The sequence below is a fragment of the Lathyrus oleraceus genome, chromosome 1 (genome assembly GCF_024323335.1).
Source record: "Lathyrus oleraceus cultivar Zhongwan6 chromosome 1, CAAS_Psat_ZW6_1.0, whole genome shotgun sequence".
NCBI classification, from domain to species: domain Eukaryota; kingdom Viridiplantae; phylum Streptophyta; class Magnoliopsida; order Fabales; family Fabaceae; genus Lathyrus; species Lathyrus oleraceus.
Window position 1 is genome coordinate 216,800,395 of NC_066579.1, and position 10,523 is coordinate 216,810,917.

Genomic DNA, 10,523 nt, shown 5'->3' on the forward strand with positions numbered 1-10,523 from the left:
GATCCGAGATGGTAAATGAGATAACCCAAAAAAACACGAAAATCATGTCAGGTGAAAGCAGAACGATAAAGAAGAAAGCATATGAAAAACAAAGATATATGGAAGAACCTATACATAGAAAAATAGAAGAAAGCATATGAATAACATGGAAGAAAGCTTATGAAGAAGAAGAAAAATGATAAGGCGTATGAACTTGATACCCTTAAGTATGAAGAAACTTATTAGGATGGGTTCACTACATGTGGAAGAGAGAGATATTAGGGTTTTGTTTTGAGAGTGACAACTAATATGTGCGAAAGCTTCATAACTTCACTTATATATATGTAAGGCTTATCACCATGTCTATTAACAAAACCGTAACAAAATGTAAGTACTATTCATAACAATTTCTGGTAATAACCGTGAAAATAAGTATTTTAATATTAGTATATTAATATATTTATAATACTATAAGGACAAACCCTTTTTGTAACGAAAATATAAAAAATTATTGGTGTTGGGAATCGAAGCAAGTAACCTTTCATCTATCACAACAGTTGTTATTAAGGACCGTTATGAAGTGTATTTCATTAAAATAACAAAAAATTCAGGCGCGTAAAAATGCTTTATTACTATGGTTGTTTAAATGTTCGTAGTAATATGGTGTTACCACAGGTATATTTTGTAGTAGCGCAAGAAAAATTATAAAGATTGTGAAGACCAATGAGAAAGAAATATAAGGCTAGCTAAGATATTTAATAAAGTCTTAAGGAAACTTGATAGGATATATGAGAATAGTATCTCTTCAACTCAAAAGAAAGGAAAAAGTGGTGAAAGAAAGTATCTCAACTATTCCTACAGATGGAGAGGGGTCCAATGTCTGAATTGCAAAGACTTTGGACACATTCAAGATTAATGTTCAAGTTTCCCAAGGCAACAAAGAAGAATATTCAATGTCACTAATGATGAAGAATTTGAATCTAATCAAGCAAACTCCGGTGTAACTTTCAAAGGTATGAAAGAGGTTAAGAATTCGAGTGACCAATCGAATTCAAAGAAAATGTGTATTGCTCTTATTCAGAAATCCGAATGTAGAATGGTATGTAACATGTTTCAGCATCGGGAAAAACATGATTACCAGTTCCTGTAAGACCCCAATTTTGACCATAAGATCCCTCATGCAATTTCATCATATGCATTAGCATTGGGATCATACTTTGGCATTCTCCTTACCCCTCTCATTGGGTATTTTTTGGGAGAGATCACCAAGCACCATGTGATTGTATCATACTTGTGTTTTATCATTTCACTAACCAAAATACCAAAAATATGTCTTTGTACTTGCCTAACTCTTTTGTAGGCAGGGCATGATCATCAAAATTCATCAAGTTCATACCTAGGGTTTGAGACCCTCATGGATAAAAGCACAACCAAGGATTGATCCACAATGCCTCTAAGCATCATATATGAGTCCTAATGATCTCTACATGTTATATTGATCAAGCATTCTTCAAGAGTTTGGAAGTGATTTGCCTTGGAAGCCCTAGTTTGACTGAGTATCTTGAGTAACTTCTCCAACAAGCTATCTCACCAATTGATCAAATTTCTCAAGGGACACTTAATAATTCATCATATTATGCATATATGATCTAACATGAGCCTAGAAAGTCAAGAGAATTGAAGGTTATCAAGTTGGTTGATGGTGGTTGGCCAGATGAATTCATCTGATCATAATTGGGTCTCCTTAGACCCTATCTCCTACAATTTTCACCATATGAAAATGATAACAAAAGAAACTTTACTCTAAATGACATTCCAAACAACTTTCATGTTGAGACCTAGAGTTATTTGTGCTTGTAAAATCATTTTCTATGTTGAAAGATTATAGGTCATTTTGTCTAAACCCTAATTTGAAAGTCAATTTCCTAAGGCCATAACTTGCTCAATTTTTATGATATAAACTATTTACAAATTGAAAAATCAAATTAAAGATGTCTACTTCAACTAATATGTTTGGAGTGAGAGCTAATTCAACTTTTATGAGCATGTGATATGAGGATACATTATAGGTCATGTTTGACCTATACCTTTGAACAAGTGATTTTCCTCAACTTCAAAATGCATAACTCTATCATTATAAATCTAAATGACATGAAATTTGTGACCATTTTGGAGGTATTTGAAATAGATACAACTTTGATGAAGACACTTTTCTCATTTGAAGCTCACATAAAAAGTTAAGCAAGGTGGAATATTGAGATATATGGCTTGACACTTAGAAACATTTTCAACATGTTGGAATTTCCAAAATTCCACCTCAAAATTCACCATGATCCAAGTTCCAAATGAAAAAGTGTCCAACATAAAAGTTATTCCCCTTGATCTAAGATTTCCAAAGAGCCAAAGTTCATGCATTTTGGATATAGTTTGCTAGGGCTGCGCATGGATTTAACAGGTCTGTATGATTGGAAGAAATCAAATGCCAAAAATCACATTTCACATTGCCTTGACATCCAAGCCTCATTTGAACTTCAGAATGATTGCAAGTGGATCAAATTTGATTGCTTCATGGGCCTATACACGGCCATGGAAGCTTGTGCATGAAATCTCCAAATTTAGCAATTTTTCAAGGGTGCAAATATCAGTCCCAATTGCTATAAATACAGGCCCTTGGAGCTAAATTTAAACACACCTTGCGCGCCAGCTTTGCCCCCCAATTGAAACCCTCACCATTCAAAGGAAAACTTGAGAATTTTCAACTTGAAAATTGAGTTTGAATCTCACTATTTGGAGATTTAGAAACTCCAGGATCCAAAGCTTTGTACCATTGCCAAACCTCTCCTGCAAGCTTCTCAAGTGTGATCAGATCAAGGTTGAAGCAAGCAAGATCTATTTCTGCACAACATTGAAGGTAAATTTCAGAAAACTTCTTCTCTTTGATACTCACTCAATTCTCATTAATTCTCTTGGACCTTTGGTTGTCTGAAGTCCTACCAATGTAGGCAAGAAGATTGAGTTACTTTGAGGTCAAATCGAAGTAACTCAGATGTCACACCTTAAAATTCAACTCCTTATATCTTTTTATATATTTGGAGTTAGTTGAAATTGAGGTCAGATACGTGCTATACGCCATTTTTTCTTTCAGATCATGTCCTCCTTTTTTATTTTGGTGATGGTTGAGGGTGAACCAGTCCGGTGAGGTCCACCAGAGATGAAGACCGGAGCTCTGGCTTCAGCGGTGTGTTGGCACGTCTCCAGACCACATGATCCATTTGAAATATTTTAATCTTAGGCATTGGTTTTGATTACCACGCGTGTGGCACGCTGACTAGGTTCCACCATGAAACGCGCGCGCTGATCCACTTGATCTGCCACCTCAATTAATGAGGGAGATCAAGTGGCTCACGTTTTTTTGATTTTCTGCTTTTTGTTTTAACTCATTTGATTTTCATTAATTCATATTAATTTTAATATTGATCCAAAAAAATATGAGAGTTTCACCAAAAATTTTAAAATAAATTCCTCTTTCATATTCTGAATTAAAATTATTTTTGGATCATTATTAATATTTTTCATGATTTAATTGATTTTGTGATTATTTTTAATTATTTAAAAATACTTTTAAGTCTTTAAAAATTCTGAATTTTTTTCTCCAAGGTCCTTTGACCTTGTTTGACATATGATAAATCTCATGGCCATTTCTTTGGTGTTTTGATTAGGTTTTAGGAATTTGACAAACCATATTTAATTTAAATGCATTATTTTAGTATTTTTAAATTGAATAAATGCCAAATAGTTGTGTTGACCTCTTGTGATGGTTTGTGTAAGTTTGACTTGTGTTGTTGGGCCTTGGTCAAGGTTGATTTGACTTTGCTAGGTTAATATCATTGGATTTAGGGGATTGATGGAATGTACATTCCATCTCCCAAAATGAAAGAATGATATTAACTTGGTAAAAGTCCTCCTTTGACCAATTTGAGTTTTGATTCATCCCCCATCCTCCTCATCTAATTCCTCTTCTTTATGCATTCATTTCATTTGTCCTATGATATCTCTAAATCCTAAGGCTAGTTGATTGCAAAATTAACATAAGTATGGATGAGATTAGACCACCTCTTTTGCATATTCTTTTTGTGTGTGGTATGTTTCATGAGCATAGTCCATTATGTTATGTCTCTAACATGCATTAACACCAAAATTCTATTGTCCGACCTCAAATAGTTGTGACTTCTACATAAGTCCAATTACGATTGCATAACATAGCGCTAAATTTTAGACACAAAATGCATAACGTTCTAGTTAGTGAGATTGTAAGTCTGCCCTCTTTCATGGTATTGTGTGGAAACTCGGCCTTTTTTCCTTCCTTTGGAAGATGTCTTGGTTCAAGGATCCATGCTTGTGATAAGTGGGTTGAGTGTTCTCCAAAGAATGACTTAAAACAAAAAGCAAAAGCACAACAATATTAACTTCTAACTTATTAACAACTAACATTTAATTTCAAGTCCTTTATTTTAATGCACTTTAATTTTTAAGTTCTATTCATTTGTCATTATTCATACCATTCTAATTGTTTATGTTAATGCCATTTTCACTTTGTCCATTTGGACCATATTGTGTGATATATCCTGTTTGTGTATATTTTGTTTGTTTGTGTGGTCTTTGACCATTAATGTACATAATAAGAACAAAAACCCTAAAAAACTTTTGTGTGGACTGTTGACTTGATCTTGAACAATTGGACTTAGAATTTAGGCAACATCCATATGCTAAAGGACTTGGCCAATGCCAACTTTCATGTAACCAAGTGCTTGCAATTTGAAACTTCATCTGATACATCTTTGAAGATCCCTTTGAGTTCATCTGCAACATGGTCATTATGAAGTTGTTATTTTGAACCTGTGACTTGTGAAATTCATCTGCTACATGGGCAAATTTGAAGAAGATCATGGAGTGGCTAAGGCTTGGATGGGGCTATCTTTATTTGATTCCTTGCTCTTCAAGATAATATTGTATGCATTTGGTTGTGGCTTGATTCTAATATCCAAGGAATTTTGGGGTTTCTATAAGACATTCTTGTCTATTGGATTGCTACTCATTGGTCAGATCTTTTCAACTCCTAACTTTTAATTTTGTGCTTAGGATTAGTATCTTCATCTCATCCCCATTTCTTTAATTTCAAAATCTCTCCCTCTTTTTAAAAAATTCTTCTTTGCTTGAACTAGTTTTGTTCTAAACTTTGACCACTTTGCAAACTAGAAACTTTGACCGTATGCCATTGCTCTTTCAAACTTATTTTCTTAATCAAACTTGTAAATAAACTTAATTATATTTGACCTAAACTTTCAAAAATCCAAAAAGAACTAACTCATCCAAACCATTTTTAGGCCTTTGTGCCTTTCAAACTTATTTTTTGTTAAAAAAATAATGCATCCATTTTGAAATTTATATCACGAACTACGAGGTTTTGATCCCTCATTTTTATGTTAGTACGTAGGCACAAGTCCGAAGGTCTTGTCAAACAAAAAAACATAATCAATGAATTCTTTTCTCCGCCCCCATTCTATTTGTTTGTAAACATCACTTTGTATAAAATACATATGCACACAAAAAAGGGCTGCCTAGGAGTACCTAGGACACTTTGGGTGCTAATACCTTCCCTCTGTGTCACCAACCCCCTTACCTGTAATCTTTGACATTTTATTAGTTTTGATTTGAAAACTTCTTACTTTTGGGTTTTTTTCATACTTTTCCCTTTTCCCTTGGAAACAATAAAAGCACGGCGGCGACTCTTGTTATTTAATGTCTTGCTTATCCATAGCTTGATGATCATTACCGCTACAGAAATTAAGTGGCGAATATGCTGGGGAATAGTCTCCAGTGGGTTTAGCCTACTTTTGTGAGTGTATCTAATTGTATATATGTGATGTATGTATATTTGTTTATATGATATAATCTGCTCGTTGTGCTTGGTGATCTCTGAATGGTGAGATAAGTTCTAACCCAAACTTGAGTGCAATTAAGATAGGAGGATGGTATAGTCATGTTTGACTTGTGTGGAGTAGTCCTTAACAAGTTGGCTTGAGATCCATCTGCTAAGTGGAAACTCTTTTGGATTTGGAAATGTCACACAAGTATTTGTGGTTAGGCATTACTATCTCTAATTTGGGTCCGAGAAGCTGAGGACCGTAGAATATTTACCCCCTCTTGGCCTATTTAGGACATAGTACGGAGACTTTTCAAGTGTAGACTTGATAACAGTTGTTACGCGATACTACACCCAGACGAGTTTCTCTTGAGAATATTATGGGTCGATGAGTCAATCATCTTAACCTGTAATATCCGATGGATGGAGTTAAGACTCTGGGAACTTTTTAGAGCTTGATCTAAAGGATTTTATCCTTAGTTCACTCCTTTGGGATGGTTCTTACCCAGACTCCATGCTCGTGACTTACAACAAACCCTTGATTCTTGGTTGATCCAATCAAGTCAATGGAACTTGGGTGTTGATAAGGTGTAAACCATAATCCACCAAAATGGATGATTGATCTTGACAATGACTTGATTAATCCATTGACCTTTGTTTGCTTGCCTTGTGTGTGATCCCTTATTTATGATTGTTGCATTCATACATTCATGCGCATCATAACATTCATCACACGAAAATTTCAAGGAACTGAGGTATTATTTTCAAATACTTTCAGACCATGGATTATGGACGAAGGAACGCTATGAAGTACGGTTTTAGATGTCCCGACTTGAAAGAGTTAAGGAAGCTAGCATATTTTCTATTAGATCCCTTGGACTTCAAACAACGTCATGGGAAGCTTCTGTCTATCTTGTCTACTGAGATAGTCGAAGGACTTTTCAGTGTGTTAGCGCAGTTTTATGATCCTCTCTACCGTTGCTTCACTTTCCCAGATTATCAGCTTGTGCCTATGTTGGAGGAGTGTGCCCATCTCTTGAGCATACCTGTTTCTAGCAAAGTACCTTTTAGTGGATTGGAAGAGATTCCCAGATCTCATCTTATTGCTGAAGCTCTTCACTTGAAGAAGTCTGAAATAGAGGCTCATTGGGTGAAGAAAGGAGGTTTATTTGGGTTGCCATCTGATTTCCTCATCAAGGAAGCTACTGCTTTTGCTCAAGCCGATAGTGTGGACGCTTTTGAAGCTATCTTTGTGTTGCTCATTTATGGATTAGCTTTGTCCCCTAACATTGACGATTTTGTTGATGTTAACTCCATTAGACTTTTCTTAATTGGGAATCTTGTGCCTACTTTGTTGGGTGATATGTATTTCTCTTTGCATCTAAGGAATTCTAAGGGTGGTGGGACTATTGTCTGTTGCATTCCTCTTCTGTACAAGTGGTTTATTTTCCACTTGCCTCAGACACCTGCTTTTGTGGAGAACAAACAATGTCTACGGTGGTCTTAGAGACTTATGTCTCTCACTAATGATGATATAGTTTGGTATGATCCTTCTTTGAGTAGTTTGGAGATAATTGATTGTTGTGGTGAATTCTCTAATGTGCCTCTCATTGTTAGACGAGGAGGAATTAACTATAACCCTGCTTTGGCTCGTCGTCAACTTGGGTTCCCCTTGAGAGACAAACCTAATAACACTTTGTTAGAAGGTCTTTTCTATCAAGAGGGTAAAGATCCCCAAAATTTGAAGCAGAAGATTGTGCATGCTTGGCATTATGTGCATAGGAAGGGAAGATCCGAGCTTGGTCCACGCAATTGTGTAGCTTTGGAAGCATACACTCTTTGGGTGAAGAAGAGAGCTTTGGAGTTGAGGATGCCTTATCCTTGTGAGAGACCTATGTCTGTGGTTGTAGTTGAGCCATTAACTATCCCTAACCAAAATGTAGAGGAGTTGGAAGACGCACTCGCCAAGATGAAGCAAGAGAAAGATATGTGGGAAGATCGTTTTCATACTTTTAGCAAGAAGCATGAAGAGTTGCAGTTGGAGTCTAAGGACAAAGATGCACTTATTGAGCTACTTGAAGACCGAGTGACAAAGAGATAGAGAGAGCCAGAGGTTTCATCTTCTAGCATGCCTCAGCCTTCCGAGAAGACTCATATGAAGGCTTCTTTTGAGTCCGAGATTCGACGCATTTGAAGGAAGTACGTGCCTTTAGCCAAATCTTCTGACATTGTTAGGGATCCTTAGGATGACTAGTCTCCTTATTGATGCCAGAATGTCCGCCAGTCAAGTAGAAGTTGAGAAGAACGCATCATGATATGACAGTGAAGTTTAAAGAGGAAGTGCAGAAGCATATTGATGCCGGTTTCCTTGTGATCACTGAGTATCCACAATGGGTGGCCAATATAGTGCCTGTGCCGAAGAAAGATGGAAAAGTCTGCATGTGTGTTGACTATAAATATTTGAATAAAGCTATTCCAAAAGATGACTTCCCTTTGCCATACATTCATATGTTAGTAGACAATACTGCTAAGTGTAAGACCCCAATTTTGACCCTAAGATCCCTCATGCAATTTCATCATAAGCATAAGCATTGGGATCATGTCTTGGCATTCTCCTTACTCCTTTCATTGGGTTTGTTTTGGGAAATATCACCAAGCATTTTTGTGATTATATCATACTTGTATTATATCATTTTACTAACCTAAATACCAAAAAATATGTCTTTGCATCTATCTAGCTCTTTTGTAGGTAGGGCATGATCTCATTGATTCATTTATCACATCTAGGGTTTTGAGACCCTCAGGAATAAGGAGCACAACCAATAGTTGATTCTAGAATGGTTATAAGCATCATATATGATTCCCCATGACCTATACATGTTATATTAATCAAGTTTGCTTCAAGAGTTTGAGGGTGATTTGATTGGAACCCCTAGTTTGATTGTGTATCTTGAGTAACTTCTCCAATAAGCTATCTCACCAACTCATCAAATTTGTCAAGGGGAACTTCAAATTTCATCATCTTATGCATATATGATATACCATGAGCCAAGAAAGTCAATATAATTGGAAGTTATCAAGTTGGTTGATGGTGGTTGGCCAGATGAATTCATCTAATCAAAACTGGGTATCCCTAGACCCTATCTCCTACAATTTTCACCATATGAAAATTATTCTAAGAGAAAACTTAGTCTAAATGACATTATAAACAAATTTAATGTTGAGACCTAGAGCTAGTTTTGCTTGGAAAATCATTTTCTATGTTGAAACATTATAGGTCATTTTGTCTAAACCCAAATTTGAAAGTTAACTTCTCAAGGCCATAACTTGCTAAATTTTTATGAGATGGAAGATTTCCAAGTTGAACAATAAAATTCAATTTGTCTACTTCACCTTTTATGTTTGGAGTTGGAGCTAATTCAACTTTTTTGAGCATGTCATATGAGGCTACATTATAGGTCACTTTTGACCTATACCATTGACCAAGTGATTTTTCCAAACTTCAAAAATGCATAACTCTATCATTTCAAATCCAAATTACATGACATTGGTAACATTTTGTAGGTATTTGAGAGAGCTACAACTTTGATGAATACACTTTTCTCATTTGAAGCTCCCATAAAAAGTTAAGCAAGGTGGAATATTGAGACATATGGCTTGACACATAGAAAAAATTTGATTTGTCAAATTTTTCCAAACTTCCACCTCAAATTTCTCCAAGTTCCAAGCTCCAAATGAAAACGTGTTCAACATCAAACTTGTTCCTCTTGATCTCACCTTTCCAAAGAGCTTAAATTCATTTATTTTGGATAAGAAGTGCATAGGCTGCGCATGACTTAAACAAGCTGATATCATTTGGCATGGATCCAACTTCAAACAACAATGTACAATTGTCTGACATTTCAAGCTAGCTCCAGCATATATGATCATTCATTTTAGACTTTAAGCTATCATTTCATGGGCCTATGCGCGCCCATGCACCATGCTATCATCATTTTCCAAATTTGGAAGGTTGAAAAGAGTGTGCAAATATCACATGGATTTGGGTATAAATACAGCTGCATTTGCTCAGAAAACACACAGACATTGCGTCAGCTTTGAATCTCCATTGAAAACCCTTCACTCTCATAGGATAACCCTGAAAAATTCATTTGAATTTGAGCTTGAATCTCCACTGTTTTGGAATCCAATTCTCCAGGAGTCCATTGCTTCTAAACCTTTCCATTCCTCTCCTGCAAACAATTAAAGTGAAGCCAAGCACGACTCAGATCAAGATGCATCAAGTTCAGACCTCCATTGAAGGTAATTTGCAGAAATTTTAAACTCTTCGATTCTCTCAATTTATTGCTGAATTCCATTGATTCTTTGGTTGTCTGAAGTCCTACCAATGTAAGCAAGAAGATTGAGTTACTTTGAGGCCAAATCGAAGCAACTCAGATCATGAACCTCATTTTTCAATTCCACATATCTCTTAATATATTTGGAATTGGAGGTCATATTCGTGCTCAATGATGTTTTTTCTTTAAAATCATGTCCCTGTTTTGTATTTTGGTGATGGTTTATCTTGACCAGTCCGGTGGAGCTCACCGAAGAAGACAACCGGAGCTTTGGCTCCGATGAT